Below are 22,060 nucleotides of genomic sequence, written 5' to 3' on the forward strand. Positions count from 1 at the left end.
AAGAAAGAAAGAGAGGAGACAAAGAGCCAAGTTTGTTTCGTGCATTAATAAGGTATGCACGTGTGCAGAGGGAGAAGAGGGGAGCTTGGTGCATCAATGGAAGTCTCCTGGCAGTCTAGGCCTATACCAGAATAAGGGATAGTTCACAACTCACTTGATTCAGACCTAACTATAGGCTCTATCAAAGAGGAGCATTAGTCTTAACTTATAGAGATGGTGTCTGCCTCCTGAACCCAAAGTGGGAGCTAGTTCCACAGGAGAGGAAGGGGACATCGTTTATACAGCCGTAAAGTCAGTGTTGGGGTGGATGGATGGGTTGAGAAAACTGGACTTCCGCACAGGACACTGCAGTTTGGTTCCCACAAGACACCAATTTTCACTGTTGTTTATTTGATCCATGACTGTTCCACTACCCTAACCACCTCTTTATTATTGTTGCGATGATGACAAACATCCTGGTACACTTCTATAGCTCAGCTCTGAGGGTAGGTGAAAACGACTTATGTAGTTGCTTAAGTTGGAGGACTTGCTGTTTTGGACTGTTGTTTGGGGATAACAATGGACATGAAGATGTCCCATTAGGACATTATAAGTAACATTAAAAGTATCTTTAAAGACTAGATGATCACGTCATGAATAAAAAAAAAAAGAGGATGTCAGGCCCTCATGCCATCCTCATGAAGTCTGTTTCTGACATTTTGGACACACAAAGGAGCAGATACCTGCTGCTGGGTTGATGCCCTTCTACGGCCCTGTCCAGCTCTCCTTGACTAACGGCCGGTCTCCTGGTATCTCCTCCCTGCTCTTGAGACTGTGCTGGGAGACACAGCAAACCTTCTTGTGACCACACGTATGGGTGTGTCATCCTGGAGGAGCTGGACAACCTGTGCAACCTGATTGGGCTGCAGGTACTGCCTCATGCTACCAGTAGGGACAAGGACACTAGCAGAACACAGAAGAATCAGTCAGGAAGGAGAAGGAGAGAGCAATAGTCTGTGACCACATGTAAAACCATTCCCTTTTTGGGGGTTGTCTTGCTTTTGCTTCTCCATTGCACCTGTTGTCACTTTCATCACAATCACTTGTGCTTCCTAAATGGACAGATTGATATTCCTGAGGTTTAACTGACTGTGTTATACTGTTACGATTAAGTGTTCCCTTCATTTTTTTTAGCAGTGTATGTTTGCATTATATATATATTTATCTATATTGTAGCCTAAAGTTACTACTATTATATTTTACTATTGGTCATCTGTTGCTCTCCCATCTTACTACAGGAAGAGGAGACATTACGCATGGTGTTGCTCTTCTGGTTGCATTTTGTGGTTCTGAATCTCATTTATTATTATTATTATTTTTAATAACAATACAATGGTAATATTATAACTTTAATATACTTTTTCATTTATTCAATCCTCTTCATAATTCAGTTTTGGCAGTTAGTTACATTGTACTTTTTTTTTTGCAGCTGCTAAATATATTACTCAGGTCTCTTTCTCTTTACTATTTATTTTTAACAAGAGCAATATAATTTATCATGCATAAGTGCATGGTCAATCATCTTCCCCCTGGAAAGGGGATGTCTCTCTCTCTCTCTCTCTCTCTCTCTCTCTCTCTCTCTCTCTCTCTCTCTCTCTCTCTCTCTCACTCTGTCACTCTCACTCTCATGTATCTTTAAGGGCAGCCCCTGGTGGGGGCGGGGTGTGGATGAACTCATGTGGCTGTGTAGTTCCCTTCTCGGCCGCTAGGTGCGTCTCTGCTCCATGAAAGCTGCCGAGAGAGACTCGGGGCTGGCGGAGAGGAGGAGGATGAGGATGAGGAGGAGGGGGCGAGGAGAGGAGGAGAGAGCGGGGAGAGAGGACGGTGTTTTATCAGCCAAGTGCAGCCTGAATCGTGAGGAGCGGACGATGGGGGGAAAAAAGCCCACTCTTGTTTCTTTTTCTCCAGCATTACCGTCATTAACATGTAGACCGGTGCGCGTCGAGAGACCCGGGGGTAATGGCTCTTCTCTGTCCAGGAGAATATAATTCTTTTCATAGTAGTGAATTAAAAAAGATTTTGGATTAATAGCGGACTTGTTTTGGACTATAAGGGTTTCCTTCATTTCTTTCCGTGCGCGTGCAAATGTTGGACCGCATTTCACCTGAGTTTCTACCCTTTTGGAGCGAAAAGTGCGCCAGGCTTATTTCCAACGCTTGAGCGTCCGGATGGTTTTTGGAGGGCTATGTGGCTTTTGGATGGAATGCACCTTATCCTGACGGGACGTAACGCACAGAGGAACAGAGGAATATAATCGGAGGTGGGAAAAAGCAGCGGATGGGATCCTTCCTTCACGGTAAATGCACATTCACACTCTAGTTCTAAGAGCTCCGTCAGGCTTGGAGAGATGCTGTTGAAGGCTTTAACACTTTACTGGCAAAAAAAAAAAAAAAAAAAATCAACCAACTGTGATGCAGTGGGCTGATTTTCTTAGTTCATGATTTACTCGGCTGTATTATCCGGATACGGTGGTGGTGGTGAAGGAGGACAAGTTCAAGTGGATGTTAAGATCATCCATGTCTTCCCCCCTCTTCCACATGACGTTTTTTGTCTGTGTGTTGGTGAGAAGTGTGTATTTGGAGAGGCTGTTGGAAACGTCCCTGCGCACAGCACAGAGCAACATCTCCTCTGCCTCTGTCTGCCACTTCGGGCTGTCTCACTATCCTCCAAGCCCCATGGACGCACGGAGCTGCGCACTCTCACCCAGCGAGCTGCGCAAAAATATAGAGCTACAGCCCGGTTAGAAGGGAAATAACGCTTTGGCTGAAATGGCTGAGTGGCGATGTAGTTGTGGAGGAATATTCACCTGCTGCAGAAATGTGGGAATTCTCCCAAAAAATATTCTGCATCCATCTGTCGTTTACCACCTGCAGACTGTGCGCGTATATAAATCCTCCATCTCTAACTGTCAGCTCACCACCACCACCACCACCACCGTCATCTTCTTCATCCTCATCCTCATCCTCATCATCTTGTGTTATTAGAAGAAAACATCTCAATACTTTTGGTGTAGAGGCTGGTTAGTGGCGCTGTTAATCAAATGATGGCAACCCTCCTCTCAGGCTTATTGCTGGGGGTCAGGATGGAGGGGATTGAGGAGAACTGTGTGTGTGTGTGTGTGCGTGCGTGCGTGCGCCCGTGCATGATGAACAGAGTCTCTCTATTTTCCTCTCTGCGATCCAGGGGGAAAGTTGCGCCCGTCGGCCGCTGCGGGGCCACCATCCCCATATAAAACTACATGAATGCGTTGTGTGTGTGTGTGTGTGTGTGCGTGCGCGCTCATGTGCTCCAAGGACTTGCCACCCCAAAAACTAAGAGCGCGTGGACGCTGTGACGCGACCCCGGCAGTGGGCTTCAGATGAGCCTAATGGAGCCTGAGTGATCGTGCATATTTTTTTGTGGTCAGGGCTACTGTCAGACAGCATGGCAGCTCAAAAATGTTAATGTGATTATATGTGCTCAGATGTCCCATAAATAGCATCAGGGCTGATGCTGGGGGTTTCTAGGTCTACACGCGACCCCTAAACACAAACCCCACAACTCCCATATCGTCTCTCAGCATGTAACTGCAACACCTCAAGGCCCACTTGAATGTACCTCAGCTTGTTCTCTGCAAATATAGACCGAAGACAAAATGGCACTTGGATTCACATGCAAACATGTCTCTCTGTCCCTGTCTTATGTGAAGTCATGATCTTGTGTGAATCCCTTAACAGCAGCTAAAGATGCATATTTAAGTGATCGAATGAAGACTTACTGCTATAAGTGGAAAGGCACGAGATCACGTGGCAAGAACGCAATTGCAGGCATTACATGACCCAGTCTGGTTCTGACCTTTAATGGAAATGCTTGTTTTTTCTGCCTCCTCTCCTCTGTCATCTTGTCATCAAACGGTGGTAGAGTCTGACTAAACGCCACACCACTCAGTCCCTGGGGCTCTGATCTACATAGCTCAGCCCTGAAGGAAAACATCTACTCACCGCTGATCGTTGTCGCCGTCTTTTCTCCCTTTACACGTTGCACTCCTGGTTTACCCACCTCCTCCACTACTCTCTTCCCTCGCCTCATCCAGCATCGCTGCGAGTAGGAGGGAGCTACTTTGTAAATTATAGATTCCCTGTTGACTCACGCGGTGGTCCTGTTGTTTCAGGGTAAAGCGGCCACCTCACTCTCTGGTGACCTGTTTTGCTTTGAGAGATTCTGTACGTGAAGCTGGCACTCGAATGTGCAGTTGTGGTTTGAACCGTTTTAGTGCAGTGGTAAATTTTGCCAGTGGGACATTGGTTATGCAGTACCAGTGGTTAAAACCTTGAAATAGTTTGTTTGTCCTCCTGTCTTAACAAAGGCTTTACATGTTATGTCCTGAATACCAATAATGACAGGACCATGCAGAAAAAGCCTAGAAGGTAGGAAGGAGTTTAACGGGCTTACCAAATGATTTATTTATGCTGATATGTGTGACTTCTTCCAGGGACATGGCCCACAGAGGTGTAGGTGTGAGTGACAGTGGTCTGAAACTGTTACAGTCTGCAGAAGACTATGATTTAACACTCCAAGCAACTAGTTCTACACTAACTTTGTGTTCAGTTCAACAACTTACTAGGAGAGAAATTTCAGTTTAAAGTCAAGAGGTTGCCCTTGAATTCTGTGTTTTCTGTTTTGTGATGTTTAATGTCATTGGAAGGATTATTTGTGAACCAAGGACAAATGTTAATGGTAAATATATACATGTAATGTGTGTAACCTAAATGATATGTTAGGGTGTGTGTTAGGTCATCCACGTAGACATTTACACATTTTGCAAATCCAAGAGGTAGAGGCTTAGGAGGTAGAGGTATTATTTGTAAGGCCGGTGGTTTGATTCCCTAGGCCCTCCAGTCCACATCTGGAAGTGTCCTTGGACAAGACACAGAACTCCAATCCTCCCCTGCAAGATGTTTGGGTAGAGAAGTGCTATATGCAGAGGCACTGTATGAATATGTGTGTGATTGGTTGTTAAGACTAGAAAAGTGCTAAATCATGTAATTGCTTTCGTTGGTCGATGGTTATCGGTCAATTTTCGGTGTGTACAGTTATCCACATTGATATCAGCTGACTTTGAAGAGAACAGCAAATTGAGAAAATTTACCTGTTTGCAACTAATTGTCCAAGTCCTAATGGCTGTGCACAAAGCTTTTATCGTCAAAGTTGCATTTCCTGGCTGCATTTCGGGGGAGGCCTTGTTGAAATTCATGGCAGCATGTTCCGTCTCAAAATTTGGACTTGCAAGATGCAACCACTCAAATGAGTTACAGTTACTGAGCGTGAGAGAATGTGTGTTTCACTGAATGTGGGTTGCCAAGTTAAACAGAGACCTGCAGTGCGTCATAGCCGGATAAACATTTAAAAGATTTAGAATTGGCATGAATAAGGGAGTGCATTTTGTTGAAAGAGTGAACATTGTTAAAACCTGATGATATGTCATTACTAGCTAGTTACTTCAATGATCTTGTCCTTCTGAAAGAAGAAGCAGCTGCTGGTATTGATGACTTGCACAACAACGGGTTAACGCACATCTTAATGAGTTGACCCCAAACTTCCATCAGATCATGCTCAGTCATGTTTGAGATTAGTCAAAGGGTTGTTTTGGAAGGCACTGGCACGTCTACTTTTTATTCAGTTAGGATGCCTTGTTAAAAAGGGCATCAGAACAAACTTAAAGTGTGTGTCTCTTGTTGCTTGTCCAGGGTAGAGCAGCTCAGTCTAGAGACAGAGGGTGAAAAAAAAGGTGCTGCTTTGTCCCTGTTTGTTTGAGGGTAAAATGAAGATGATGTAGTATTGAATCAATGGTGTAGACAGAGAACTATACTTCCATCAGGGCCGAACAGTCCTCCAGATGATTGTCAAGAAAGTGAAAAAAAATCTGCCATCTGCCAACCAACCTTGGTGGAGGTACTAACAACGATTACAATAATTTAGATATGTCTCTTTCTTTAGTGTCACAGCAGGGAGAGTGAAGAATCGACAGGGATACAGAGAGGGTACATTTGGTTTTATGCAGCTCATCCGTGCTTCATTTGAGAAGAAACTGCTTCAGTTTTTTTAACAGGTTTTCTCCCACAAATGTGATTTTGCTGCTTGCTTCTGCTTTGGTAGCAGAATGATGTTCTCAGGATAGTTTGTAGACTCATGAATGTGTCAGAGATAGGGATGAAAAAAACATGTTCCACTTTTGAATTAGTAAGGAAACGGAGAGAAGCATCACAAACAACCCAACAAAAAATACATAAATACATTTTTTCACCATTTTTAGAATAGGAAAAGGAATGCTACATATGTGTTAGAATTCTTTTTTCTCCGTAGTTTAATTGAAATGGTCATATTTAATATCTTACACCATACTCCATACAGCTGCTTTCAGACATGTATTGAACTTCAGAAATCTGTAGAGTTTCTTCACAATGAACACAAATGCCAGAGTGAGAGCCTTTCGGAGTTTCTGCGTAGTTTCTCTGCCTGGCCTCCTCGTATAAAGGCAGCAGAAACTCCGAAAGAGCTCATGTGAGAACACAGCAGGATATCTTCCGCAGTATTAACTGCAAGCAAGTGGGGGGGATTGATGACACTTCTAACATGTGACAGATACAAAAATTAAGAGAGAAAGAAGAACACAAAAATCTCTGCATGAGAAAGCAGTGCCACGCCTGAAGAAGACCCAGACGAAGATATCAAGAGTCTTTAAAGATTAGGGCAGAAGCCTGTGTTAACCCGATTTCCGAGTGTGATTTCTGCGGTAGCATTAATACATTAAGTCCTACCTCTGTCTGCAGCACCACCCCTCACCTGAATCCTTTGGAGGATTTTTTGCTGTTGTGAACATGTTCGAGCGGAGAATCTTCTGCTGTGTTCTGCATGTGTGTCAGGCACACTGCGGAGAAAGTCTGGACCCAGTTCTCCGGAGATCCTCTGGAGGACATGTCTGAAAATCGCTTATGTAAAACACAACATGTGCTTTATAGGTGACATACTGCCTCAGGAGGTAGAGGGATGGACGGGTTGGTGATTCCATCCCGCGGTGGACGTGTAAATGGGATGTATGTGTAGATAAGTGTAATGTATAGAAGCAGTGAAGGGCTGTGTGTGTGAATGAGTGGTCGTTAATACTAGAAAGGTGCCATATTATTTATTTGTAATGTTACCCAATAAATAGCTGGTCTGTGGTTATCAAAGTGTCAATGCTGTTCCAAACTGAAAGCAGTCATATGTGCTTAACATCCAATTGGATGGAATTTGGAGGCACTGTTATTCAAAATCCTTGCGAAATGTCCACATTATGCTTGAGGTGGAAATCTTACAACCTTCGTCGCTGGAACTATTCACCAAACACGTCTTCGTACGATTGTCTCTTGACAAGTTCTCTATTGAGACTGTGAAATTGTACATGGTAATTCACCATGTTATCATGTCAATTGTTTCTTCACATTGTCTTGTTAGGCTGGAAAACCTGCAGGATACTACATGTATATTACCAAGCATGCTTTTAGAGTTGCTAGAGTGACAGATGCTGCTGCCATTTTCCTTAATTTTTTAAAACAAGAGGTGGTCTGAACAAGAAAGAAAAATGCAAATTAAATTCACCCTCAGTAGAAAGCAGCTCCTTCAAAATAAACCCAAACCTAAGTGGAAAATCATGAGATTTGTAATTCAAATGAGGTGACCCTTTATAGACGATAACTCAGATAGATGGCAGAGATACACAGCTCATCCATCTATGCAAATCACATCCTCTTCCTGTTTCAGTTGGCGCTCGGTTGCTCGGCTCTGCGGGGGGGCCTGTGAACAACAACAACGAAAGCAGAAACACTCCCTGAAGAAACAAACCACAGTTATTTTTGTGCTTTGATAGTCATGTTAATGTTGTGCTTCGACACACTGGCAGCACCTGCATGGGAAGCAGCGAGTGCATGTTACTCCTGTGCACATGCTGCTCCTTTTAATTATCAGAATGTTCAAATTGCATAGAATGAGAGCAAAACAAACAGCTTGCATGCTTGTAATTAAAATGAAAATCAAAATGGAGATTTTTTCCTGCGTTAAAGTGGATGCAAATAAGTAGGTCATTAAAGGTGATTACGTACATAGACGTCAGAGTAGAATGTAACAGGGGAGTTGTAACTCCACCAACAGGCTTATCCAAATAAAGAATTCAGAGATGGAGGACAGAGAGGAGGCTGCTCAAATAAAATAGACCTCACGGTGCACTGATACCTGCCTGTCCCCAGTGGTGACAGACAGAGGTGATAAGACGCACAGCAAGCAGCAGAGAAGATATTACTTCTTCTGCACTATTTCAGCGTGGGAACCTTGTTTATGGCTGCCGAAAAAGAACTCCATGTACTGAGCATCCAAGCAACGTTCTTTTTCAGTAGCGGTGGGAGGACGTTCTATCACGTAGAATAACACTGTCTGTTGGGAACCCACACTTGTTGACGCTCCTGTAGACATGCCTTCCGCTCCATGTAGGACCACTTCTGTTCTTAATGCAGATGGGTTAGTTTTCCACCACTGTAATCCACAAATGTGGGGAGGGGAGAGATGAGATGTGAAAATAAATATGGAACAGACAATTTGAGAGAGTTGGGATGGTTATCTCTCTCCTCTAATGCTGCTGTCATTTTTGTAGATCCCCTGGCAGTGAGAGTATCAGAGAAATGGCGGGTAGCAGTAAATACTTTTTTAGCAAAAGGTTCAGTACAGGGATTTAGTGTTACAGTGTTTAAAGTCTCTTTCTAAGTCTCAAGTCAGCATTGGCTTAGTGGAGACTTGTACTGATTCATCACCTGTGCTCCGTTTCTGAACATTTCTTCAGTATTTGATAATACCTGGAAAGTTTAGCCTCTTGTTCACCTTACTAGCCTCCAACTAGCCTTACGTTTATGTTCAATGTTTGATCAACACACCATCAAACTAACTACATGGTTGGTTTTAAAGCACACAATTTGTATTCGAAACTGACCCAAATCCCCAGAAATTACATAAATTAAGATGAATTATGCAGAAAAGTTTAGAATAATATACCAGACACCTTGATTAGTTAATTTTATGTAATGATGTATAGACCCAAATTTTTTTTTTGTTATCCATTTTCGCCCAGTGGTAATCATCACATTTATATAGTAGAATGTAAACCTGTTATTTAGTTGAATCTTACAATATGCAGAGAGGGGAGGAAAACCAGCTCCTAACTTTATATATACTAAACTGTATAACATCAAGAGGTAACTCAGTTGATTGTCAGGGTTTAGTTCCACCGGTGTCCCTGGTCTTTTCAGACCATACACATCTATTAGCTTTGGTAGGGTTATTTTCATTTACTGTCAATCTCTTAACCTTTTTCCTCATTTGAAAAGATGAGAAACATATATGTTTCCACTCAAAAATAAGGTAAGGTTGAGCTGCTGTGTCAATTAAAATAACACTTATATTCTATTAATCTGTTAATACTTTGTGGGCTTGTTGCGTGCTGATGATGCAGGACGACAGTTGCCAAAACTGTCCAATCACTGACTTGGATCATTTCAGTCCATTAATGTCCTCTAGCTTTGTAAGTGAATTGTGTGAATAAAAAACAGGCCAGAAAGGGTTATTTTGTGAAATGAGTTTGTGTATCCAAAATTGTTCACGTTGCACAACTTCAAGTTTACTGAGATCCTCAGCGTTATCGCGATTAACAGCTCAACATTCATTTGAAGGCTCCCCAACCTCACTACTGTGCCTGCCCTGAAAATGGCCTAAAGAGCAACAGCGATCACTCTTCCTTGCTTAGTTTGCTGAGTGAACACAACACTGAATGGGCTGAGGAGGATCAGCAATGCTGATGTGTTTTGCAAGCATTGCATAACAAGAGTGTAAAAGTCAGACAACCCCAATAAAAGAATGTTGAAGATAGAATGATGGACTCAACTAGGGGTGGGCGATATATTGAATATACTCGATGTGCCACGTGTGATGTATAAAATGACGATATCGCGACAATCTTTTAAGCCGTCAGCAGGAAATTCTCTTTGAGTTTCTCTTCTCTCTTCTCATGCCCCTCTCACAGCAGACTGCTCACTCCCCCGCCCATCCAGAAAACTCTCCTGCGCGCATGTGTATTTTTGTATCAGGAGAGAATATCGAGATATATATCGTGTATCGCGATATAGCCTAAAAATATCACAATATTTGTTTTAGGCCATATCGCCCAGCCCTAGACTCAACTGTTGGAATCCAACTGCTAACGATCTTCAAAAAGTGTGACATTAATGATAAATTGTAAATATATGTAATCACATGTCCACTTTCACTGCATTAATGAAATTATGAATCCATTGTGCTATGATGTTGTTGGTAGCTATGCATTTGTAAACAAGTCCAAAATGTTTTTTTCCTAATTTTTATAGTCCGATGATAATTATACTACAGTATTTTGATTTAGTATTACACACTGGGTACACATTTGCTGTCCTCCATGTTTGTTCTACCTTAGTGTATATTTTTCTGGATAAAGGCTTTTCTGTCTGTAGAAATGGGAAAACAATTGATCATAGTGATCTGCGGTACAACAAAATGAACTATATTTTCCTACCATCACACAAGACACTGCCCTAAATGTTATTACTAAAAAATTTCTGTCAAAAATTCCCAAACCCATTCTAACATCTTTTGCTCCTTAAAACTGACCAACAGGGTGATACAGGTTTATTATCACATACCAGACAGAAAAGCAGCAAATTCATCTTCAGCTGCTCCACTGTTACCGGAGATTGTTTGACATTTTGACTTAAAATGACCTGGACAATTTATCAAGCTTTGGGACACTGGTCTTCATCTGATCTCTATTAACAATGACCATGATCTTCCCATTACCTTAACCGAGTAGTTTAAGGTGCCTGGTCCTAACTTTGTAGACATTGTATGAAAAAACAGAAATTTGAAAAATGTCTCACTGAACATAATGTGCTGTTGTTCAAACTGTCCAATAACGAGTGAGTTGTGTTGCTCATGTTCCAACTATCACTCGACAGCAGTATGCTACACATCACATTAATACTGTCCAGTGTCAGTTAGAATAACCAACCAAGCACATACAGTGAATGACGAATCACACTTTGTCTTGTCTGTGTATGGCATGATGATGTGCAGTGGCTAATATGTGTGGTGCTGGAGAATGTTTTGTCGTGACAATCTGACATCAGGTCAGCTGGTGTAACTGACCATTTACAAAACAAACGGTGCGTGTGAGCACTTAGACACTGTGTATACACATCACCAGTACTGGGTAGGTCCTCCGTTGGCTCTCACAGGGGCCGCAATTCTTAGTGGCATGGAAGAATGGTTATTTGAGTTACCATAGCTTTTCTGTTGGCTTCAACCAGCCTTGGATCAACAAGGCATTTCCTTCCACAGTTCTGCAGCTCACTGAATGTTTCTGGTTGTTTCACTCCATTCTGAGTGAACTCCAGAGTCTGTAGGGCGTGAAAATCCCAGTTTAATCCCAGCTCGCCCCAGAAATAGTCAAACCAACAGTCATGCCACAGTCAAAGTCTCTGACATCCCTTTTCCCCCCCTCCCCATTCTGTGAACATTAACTGAAGCTCCTAACCTGAATCAGCATGATTTTATCCACTGCGCTTCCGCTACATGATTGGCTGATTTGATGTAAGCAGGAGCACAAGTGCTTCTGATACAGTGCTCGATGAGTGTGTCATTAAGTCGTGCTTATGATTAGCTTATTGTCACCAAATTCAGCTGCCCTAGGCCTTATTATTGGGGTTCTGAGAGCGTTTGACTGTCATGCTGAGATGTCTGAGTGCAGAATGCAGTGCCATGGTGACAGACGAATCAATGGCTGCTGTTACATGAGCCACTTTATTTTTTCTTCCAGATCACTATGATCAACACTTCCCATGGAAGTCTTCAAATCAAAATTAACTAAGCAAAGTAAAGTAAGATTGCATGTACCCATGCTGTGCATCCTTACTTCACTTAATAAAAAGAGATGAAGATCTCTTTTTGCCTCTGTGTCTTGTGTCCGTCCCTCAAGGCGTCTTTTAAAGCCTTCAAATCCTTTCACACATTTGTGTCAGCTGAAAGCTCACCTGAGGATGCTACTGAAAAGAACAGACTGTGCTAGCAGGCTGATAGGGCTGTTAAGGTAACAGGGCTGGAGAATATGACTGTGAATGTTTGTGTGTGTCTGTACATTTCTGGGGTGTGTGACTGTATATGTACTGTATGTGTTGATGCGTCCATGTGCAGGCAAGCTATTCCTGAAAAACACGAGTACAAATGGAACGATAATAGACTTCTCTGCTAAGACAAAGCACTGAGGCTTTCATTCGCCATTTCTCTTTCCTTCATGTCAGAGGTAAACATTTGTTTTAAGTTTTACGTTAAGTTTTTGGAAAGATTATTATTTTTACATTTTGCCTTCATTTGAGGCACACAACAAGACTCCCTCTGCTAGGAATCAAAACATGGATGTTGTGGATATGTGGTATTAACCATTCAGCCAATGTGCGCTACTTAAATACATTTTTCTCACCATTGTTTGGATTTGAGTTTTATTGTTGATGTTTTTTTTTTATTCTGATTCAAAATCTGTGATTCACGGTGAGCATCCCAAAATACATGTATCAGTGTGAGTTTTATTCAGATTGCTTGATGCCAGAGCTTTGCAGTTGCTTCAGCGTCCCAAACACGTGAGGCTTCCTAACTGCATAACTAACTCTGATGGTAACCTCTGAACTTTAGTTCAGATACAATAAGCTTTGCATACACAATGAGCTTATCTCCACCAAGGCAGTTGCTTTAATTTTCTGTTTAAGGCTAAATAACAATCTAGATCTGCATCAGAGCAGATATCAGGCTTTTTGGGACATAAAACACTGACCTCTGTGAAAGACCTGGGCCAGATGAGGGGCTAAACACGAGTGTTGACAGGACACTGTGGTGTCTCCGTATTTCCTCACAGTCACAGAGGAATTAAAGCCAACCATCATTTTTCACACCTCACCCTTAATCCCTCAGCCCCACATATGAAAGGCTTTCCTCTTGGAGGTGGAACATCATGACCACCAGTGACATGATCTCATCTTTCTTTTGGACTCATTGAATGCCGGATGTCTGGATGAATCTGTCGAGATTTATGGGGATGGATCAGACATTGAAAAGCGTTTATCCTAGATAATGTAAATTAAATTATTTAGATATTTTACAATTTGTGCATAAATATGGCATAATAAATAAATTAATATATTATTGCTCAATTTGATTAATTTCTGTGACATATACCGACAGGTAACACACAACTCTGAAATGAAATGATATAAAAACAATCTCCTTTCAGTTGTAACAGAAGCATAATTCTCAGTAAATGAATAAAAGACAGATACTTCAGAGGCAGTTGTGATCCATGGCTCAGGCGGGTCGGTGATTCCATGCCCGGCTCCTTCAGTCCGCATAATGTCCCTTGCTGGCTGGACTGGCAGTGTGTGAATGTGGTGTGTGCTTGAGAAGCACTAGGCTATATATAGAAGCGCTGCATGAATGTGTGTGTGAATGGATGAATGTGACTTGGAGTGTGAGTGTTAAGTGCTTTGACTGGTTGTTAAGACCAGAAAATTGTTATATAAATGCATTAATGCCACGCTTTGTTAATAGTCTGAGTCAAAACGTTTTTCTTGTTGAGATGCTGACATCATTGCTCTGGAACAAGAGTTGAGATGTGTGTGAAGGGATTCGTGCATTTTGGATGCAAGAGTAATTTGTGTGCCGCGGTGAGTGGCTTGTGTGTTACCATTGTTTTCATCCACCCCTCCAGAGTGATTCTTTAAACTCTTGTTTTTGACTCCTATCGTTTCTTGTGATATCTCTTACCTTGTGTGTCTGTTGGTTGTTTTACCTCCTGTCATTGTCTATTTTCCCATTTTTACGATCGTCTGCCCCGCCTTGTTGTTTTTCACCTGCGTCCTATTATCCCTGTCTCTCTTGTGTATTGAGTCTCTCTGCTCTCACACATTATTGTTAGTTGGTCTGTTCAACTTCCCAGCGTTTCCTTGTGCTTCGGTTCTATAGACATGTCTTTGAGTAGGATTTCCTGTGTGCATCTGCCTGGCTCCCCACCACCCGGAGCTACTGTAAGGCTGTTTGTTCTTCTTAAATATCTTCTCTGAACCAGCCTGTCTTCTTGTGCAAGTCTGTATTTGGGTCCAGTGATGATTGCACTGGAAGAACTACTTGTTTAAAAACTAAAGTGGTAATGGTTGTGGAGGGTAACTAACCACTAACTAATCCGAAAGGGTTTTTTCCCTCTGTGTTTGGGCTCTCTTCCACAAGCAAATCTCGTTTTAAGTCACTAAAAAAGATATTTTTACAAATGCCGAAGTGCAGATTTTCAAAAAACGGTTTGTGTGTATTCATGTGTAAATGTAAAACAGTGTTTGGGAGATGATGACGTCACATCTCATGAGCATGCACCAGTAACGGCTATATACCAGTACCTCTATGTTTCAGTGGCACTACTAGGTCTACAACTACACGGTTGCAGCAACATTTTGAATCACTGTACCACAGTACTGGCATTCACAGGCATTTTCCTTGGCCAATATTACTTGGACCACATTATTCTTCTATTGTTTTCGACTGAGAATCGGTGTAGACTTTGTTTGAGCGTTCGTAGTAATTTTTGTGTTCTCATCTGGATGGAGATATTTTGTTAAACCAAGGTTGTGTGGATGGAGATCGTTTTAAATACGGAAAAGTATTTGTTCAGAAAAATATCGGCAGTAGTATCGACAAGGCTTAAGTTTCACAGCTTGAATTTGGTCAAGGACATCTCTTAAATAGTCCCCTCACTCTCTCTTGTCCAAGAAGGGAGATACCAAATGCAAACCCAAGCTCAACGGACTACATGCTGGCACAAATATAATGTTAAGAGTAACTTAACACAGGACAGACATTCTGCCATGTCTTATCAACAATCAGGCATACTTGAATTCCTGTTTCTGTCTGATGTGGGTTAATGGGACTCCATTTTGTGACACACATTGCCAAGTGTCTGAAGTCAGAACAAGCAGTAGCTGGCACTACCCAAACTTGTTCCTGAGCGCTTCACAAGGGACAGCATGAAGAAAAGAACTCCTCAGACAGACAAGTTAGACCTCACACCTTTAAGCCAGAAGTGATATAAAACAACATCAAAAAGTAATGACAACAGAATTCAGAGTCCCTTCAGTGGCCGTCACATTCCCACTGTAACTTTAGGATCCCTGTGGCTCCTCAGGGAGATTTTCAGACTAGTACCTCAAACTAACGGAAGCAGATTTGAACTCTCCTTTGGTGTAACGTAGGTTGAGAAGACATGTCCAGTGATTTAGAGAGGAAATTAAAGTAACTGGATACAGGCGAGTTAAAATGTGAAATATTAGTTACAAGGTTTAAAGGTGCAGTGTGTACAATTTAGGTGAAAGGGATCTATTGGCAGAAAATGAATATAAAATAATCCTAGTTATGTTTTCACAAGTCTGTAATCATCTAAATTGTAAAAATTGTTGTCTTCATGCAACTTCACCACTAGATGTCTCTAAATTCTGCACACTGGACCTTTAATGATGCAATCTGCCCAGGTCCCCAAAGGTGTGTGAGCAGGTGTGTGTGCGTATCCTTTCCAGAGGCAGCTCAGTACTCACCTGTGTCTTGTCCTCAAGGGATCAATATCACAGTGAGCCAGTGTGGTGGCAACGAAAGCCAGTTTCGTGCCAATCCATCGGCTTCCCACCAACCCTTCCAGCAACCCAGGCACCAAATGTCTGCCAGGTGAACCAAACAGAACCAAAAGGAAAGCTCATCTCTTCCACCACCCACACAGATAACGCTGGTTGCTTTCCACTTCATCCATTCCATGGAACTCGCGGAACCAGCCTGCTTAGTATGGACACCCACCCACCGACTGACTGTGACTGAGAGAAAATATCCTCATATTGATTCTGCTCTGTTGAGATGATGGAATTGAATAAAGTGCAGGCAGACTGACCCTTAATGTACTCATCCTTGGTGTGAGGACTACTCCTGTTTATGCAATGAACACGTCATGAGTGGAAGAGAAGTTGTGTGAGTTCAGGGATGTGTCTGTTGGATAGACCAGTCTAGTGCTTTAGTTACAGTTTTTTTTAAATCACTGAACCTTGATTTTACTAGTGAAAGTAGACTATGTGCAAGCTTAGTCTGAGGCTGCAAAGGTGCAAAAAGTGAGGATGAGGAGCAGCAACATAGGGGGGAAAGTGAGCTGACACATCCTCTCAGTACTCATATAGCTTACGGCTAGTGTGTGTGTGTGTGTGTGTGTGTTGAAGTGAAGTGCTGGAGGCTCCATGCTGGAGTTTAAGTCTGTAGCAGCCCAGGATGCACACCACCCTGATCTAGACTGACAGGCTAGAATGCAATCTACATTCCCCGGTCAACAGCCTGAACGCAAGTCCACTAACAGTGACCAGCAACCAACAGTCAGCAAACAGCCTGGACAACACTTGGTTACTTTGTTTTTAAAACATTGCACATGGTGAGGACTTATTGGAAATAAGAGAGGCACTATGACTACCTACAATTCAGACTACTAACTTTTGTTATTAGGAAGTTCAAACTTTGAAATGTGATTGGATGGCAATTCGATTTGTTGATTAGATTAGCGTTGTCTAAAGACCAGGAAGCCGAGAATTTGTGTTGTCGAAGGAAGAACGTACAGATGTCTGAAGGCACAAAGGTTGAGTTCCAAATCCAATCTAGAAGGATGGAGCCAAAGGGGGAAACAAATCTCAATTTTGGGGGACAAAACCTGCATCGTTCCGGATGAGATGCCCGCTTGCTACTGAGTGAAGTGAATATTCTGTTTGGTACAGTGTGTATTTGTTTGTATTTGTGCGTGAGAGAGGGGAGTAAATAAACAGACCTGAAGCTGTGTAGTTTCATTCATCCCAGACAAAATGGTTGGTGGATAATCAGTAAATTGTGGGTGACCCTGTCATTCACGAAACTGCAGCATCCCAAAGGATTATGTCCCTGTGTGATGATTCTACACTTTATGATTTCTGTCCAATGCCAACATTCAGTTGCCAAGCAGAAAGCAGTCTGCCCATCGTGGATGGCCGTCCAGCACATCAGACGTCATGCAGCAGACCACACTTCATGTTGTGTCTCCGACCTGCCGATTGACCTCTCCTCAATCCTTGACCAAATGTGCACGTGCAAATTTTGCGGAAACATTCAGGTTATCGATCAGCACTCAACTTCATCAGTGTTTTCAGGTTCCCTCTTGGCATTCAGGTTAAATCTGAAATATTGTCAAAAAGGCGCTTCTGCATTTACTCTGACACCAAATCATTTGCTTGTGGGTCAAACTCTGATACTCTGATTTGACTCATCTCTGCAGCTGCACAGAGCAGACACTTTAACGTTTATAACTGTAGTATTGTCTGCCTAAAAATTGATACTATTATTACTAAAACTAATTTAGAGGAGAAGAGATTTTTTTAAATGATAAGCACAAGTCCAAACCAACTGATGACCGCCTGTCAACAACATCGTGCACACTGAGGAGACTGTAGCTGGATTATTGAAGCCTGGTAAACTTCCCTTTATGGACACAAAGGTAATTGCACAACTGTGACGTGAAACTATTTATAGTGGACTTTGTCAGAGGAGATTACCTCCTGCCCCCCTCACACCATATTCTCAAGATGACTGGTTCTCTCTGACCAGTGTGCGGTTGGAAGCTGGACAGACCTGCAAGCTAAGCACATCCTTCAAATAGTCATAAGCACCTCTTCAATAAATCCTTTCCATGAGCCAAGGTGTGTGTCCATGTGTGTGTGTGTGTGTGTGTGTGTGTGTGTGTGTGCTTGGGTGCGTGCACATCACAGACTGAGGTGAGATGAGATGCTTAAAATAGGACAGACAAAAGGGTGGAGGGATGACTCGAATGCTGTGATGTTGTGGGGATTTATCACACAACGACGGTGAGTGGAGAGACGGATGGATGGATGATGGGAAATAGAAGGAGGATATGGATGAGACTGACTAAAGCGCGGGCTGATGGAGTGTTTAGCTGGGTGACTGACTAAGCCATAAGTCTCTCGTGAGCCCGTATGCGCTCCCTCTCTCGCTTTATCTGTTCTACCCCCTCCTCTCTCTGCGTCTCTTTAAAACAACACTATGTTCTGTGTGGTGACAAGCCAGGATGAAATGATTGGCCCTTCGTTTTCCCTCGACCGCCCTTTCAGATAATCACTACACCTTCTGGCTGCCTCCACATGCTGACTCTACTTTATTAAAGCCAATCTCTCAATACATTATGTTATCGTGGTTGAGTGTCACCGCTTTGACTGGGGTGGGTTTCGAAACTGCAAATGTAGTTTCTTAACTTTTCAAACCATATACTTTTGCAAAATTTCAATATGCTCTCTGCTCTCTACACAGACTGCCTGAGTCCAGGTCACCAATGACTTACTACCTGCAAGGGATACTGGCCTGAGTTCCTTTTTCATTTTCCTTGACGTCAGCTTTGATACGGTGGACCACATCGGGCAGTCTTCAAAACTTAAATATTCCTTCCTCTTGTGTCCCACAGGGGTCAATTTTTGATCCCCTCTTATTGACCATATACATTCTGTATATATAAGTATTGCATGCTGTGTGGATGATGTCCAATTATATGTCCCGGCAAAGCTTGGTACCACAGATGCATCCTGCATTATTTCCTGCTTCTCTGAAAGTTAGACTTGGATGGGCAAAAACCTCCTGCCCCCTGTGGCCCCAACACTACCAGCATCAATAATCTGTCCTGTAGTCTGGGTGCCTTATCCAATAATGTGTTGTTGTGGATTCAGAATTGTTCTCAGATGCTGAATTGAATAAAGTTGTACAGTCCTGCCTTGTCCAACTGAGACAGCCAACTTAGATCGGGTCATTCTCTTTCGTCTGCAGACGTAGAGAAGGTCACCCATGTTTTTATCTCTCCCAGACTCGGCCCTCTCTCTATTTTCAGCAGGCGAAACATCCAACGACTGCAGTAGATAGAAAATGCTGCTGCCAGGCTGTTAACACGTACTAAGAGAAACGACCACATTACACCAACTCTTGCTGCCCTTCACTGGCTTCCTGTGAGTTTTAGAATTGATTTTACTGCTCGTCTTGAATGGCCTGGCTCCTGCCTACATCTGCGTTCTGCTAACTCCCTATGAGCCAGATCACTCCTTCAGATCCTCTGGCAGGGGCCTACAAATGGTTACTGAATGCTAACTCGTCACCAAATGTGACTGAGCCTTTGCTTCTCAGGCCCGTGAGCTGGGCTTCTCACTGCAAAGTTGGGTGTCAGGCAACCAAATTGTGTCCTCCTTTAAATCTTACATTTTTAAATCTCTTCTTAATACTCACTATTTTTTTTCTATTTTGAAATAAAGATTAGGATTATTATTATTATATAGTCACTGCAGAAGGTATTCAAACCATTTCAGTTTTGCACTGAATTATCGTGTAGATTTGACCCTGTTTGGATGAATTTACACTCTGTAATGAGAGTCTAAGAAAAATAAAGAAATCTTACCAATCCTATTAAAAATCTGAAGCTAAACTCTCTCATTTAACAAAGTATTCAGACTCAATGATGTGGTTCTCCATATTGGGGTCAGATGCATTCTATTATGCTTATAACTTGACCTTAGTCCACCTATAATAATTGTTGATAAAGCCTGTAGAAGCTTAACCAAGAAGAGTTGAGGCTGTGATTGCAGCCAACGGAGCTTCTACAAATGAATGAATTACACCTCTGAATAGTTCTTGTGTAAATGAGGTATTTCACTTTTTGATTGTACCAAAATGTCTCAATGTTTTTTTAATTTTGTCATTTGGGGTTTTTATAATTCAACTGGATTGTATCCTGGATTGTATCCAGTTGAATTAGAATAAACTACACAATACAATTTGCAAAACGTAGAGGAGTCTGAATAACAGACCGACTGTGAAAGTGACTCCAGCCTATATCTTTCAATTTCTGGTCAGTCACTGAATTGAGGTCAAGGCCAATGTCAGCTGGGAGTGGCTCCAGCCCGTCTGCAACCCCTCTGATGAATAGATGAATTGTTTCTATTTTTGCAATAAGCCCATTTGAGTCTCTGTTTAATAAAAAAGTCTAATCATATGTGCAGGTGGGAATCATATCGTCAAAATCAGCAAATGTGCCCATGTGGACATGTGCAGTCCCCCAAAATACACAAACGCATACACACATGTCACTCTAATAGCTGTCATTGAGCGTCAGTGAAATGGCAGCAGCGTGGCTGCAGGCTACCGTGGCTGATCTGAGCTCATTAGGACAGCGACTCAGACTGAGGGGATTCAGCTGGGATTTGTTACGCTGCAGCAGCACCCCTGCACCGGCCAGGAGGTGAAATTGAGAGAGATGAAGTGGAGGATGAAGAGCAGTGGAGTATTAGGAGAAGGTAAAGAGATGAATTTGAGGGGCAGGAGGAAATTGGGAGCAGAGGGAAGAAATTGAGGAAAAAGAGAAGCGGGAAGGTGGCAGTGGGTGGGAGAAATGAGAGAAGAGAAAGTGGAGGGAGGAAAAGGAAGAATAAAACACAAAGACGATAAGGCAAGACAAAAATTAGAAGAGGGAACAGATAAAGAAGACAGCTACATGGCGGGGAAATGTGCAACTCACATTTTCAAGACCTTTCAAATGTTAACTAGAAATTGATGAATAAAAATATGTAAAATGGTTTGAGATAGCAGCAGCAAAAAGGACAAAAAGATTCAAATTTAGTCAAATTGATGGCAGCTTGTGTGAGTACTAAAGAGGAACGAGAGTGTGAGGGATGGTAATACTTGGAAAATAGCAGAGTGTATGCCTGTGTGCAGGACAAGCGAACAATGTGCTGCTATACACATTAACAGGTTTTTTTGATGCATATGTATAGAAATGAAGTAAGGAGAGGAGACGGGGCAGAAAGGAAGAAATAAAGGGAAGAAGGGAGGAAATGGTATGAGGACAGTGAAGGGAAGATTGAAGAGGAATTTTCCGGTTGGTTACCCAGTCCTGACCACGTGTGAAATTTGCTCTGAACATCCGGTGGCGTTCAATCACCAGTCAAGTGAAGCAACAAGGAAATTAACGCCAGCACAGGGAGGGAGAAATGGGGAGAGTGAAAGGAGAAATCGGAAAAAAGGCCGTATGAGAAAACACACATATATTCCTGTGACATTTTGCAGCAGTGTTCCTCATGCTCCTTAAAGCATTTGGATTGAAAAGCGAGCGCTGCAGAAGCTGATGTCACGAGTCGTACATCACAACCGTGAAGTCAGCTATTGACTCACGCTTTTATAGGAACAAAATGAGATAAACAGCCAGTGAGGTATGGTAGTTATTTTTACCATATTCAAATTAACGCGTTTCATTTGAAGTCTTTGTCTCACATTGCTTAATGCGTCTCTACTACTGCCGCAATTTGTGTTTTTCTGCCTGGTTTCCAAGAAATGATGCTTGTTTCCGTTCTGCAAATTATCTTTGACAGTAGAAAGTGGCGTGAAAACAGCTGGAATTATTTTGAATCATTTTAAGACTCAGTATGTGTTCAAGTGCTAATCCCAGGCATAATATGTTTTGGTGTGTCTGAGGACATCTGTGACAACTGGTGGCTTTTCATAGAACACAGTCTGTAACTTAATTTGAAACACTGTAGGGGGGTGGAAATCCATTTTGCAGCATTTATTCTGTTCAAACTTCATTTGAAAAATTAAGCCGGCAGTATTTCATTGTCTTTTTAGCTTTTGATGATAAGCAAACTCCACGAAGAGACCAATGAATTCATGCTTCCAACAAGTATTTAATGCGTATCCACATCACTGGAACGGCACAGGAAACAAACAGAAGCCTCCTGTGGTTTCTTGAACCATCCCTCCACCCCCCCCTCTTGATGAGGACTTTTCCGCACTGCATCTCCTGACTTCC

At 42.4% G+C, this 22,060-nt stretch overlaps 1 protein-coding gene across 3 annotated transcripts in view; it reads left to right on the forward strand.

The window, feature by feature from the left end:
- Positions 1–1,833: 1,833 nt before the first annotated feature.
- Positions 1,834–22,060, forward strand: part of nlgn1 (neuroligin 1) — a 289,335-nt gene continuing 269,108 nt past the window's right edge. For all 3 annotated transcript variants that reach the window (XM_034582769.1, XM_034582770.1, XM_034582771.1), the window contains exon 1: positions 1,834–2,335. The gene's annotated coding sequence lies outside the window, so the exon portion shown is untranslated. The remainder of the gene's footprint in view (positions 2,336–22,060) is intronic.

The sequence above is a fragment of the Hippoglossus hippoglossus genome, chromosome 4 (assembly GCF_009819705.1).
Source record: "Hippoglossus hippoglossus isolate fHipHip1 chromosome 4, fHipHip1.pri, whole genome shotgun sequence".
Lineage (NCBI taxonomy): Eukaryota > Metazoa > Chordata > Actinopteri > Pleuronectiformes > Pleuronectidae > Hippoglossus > Hippoglossus hippoglossus.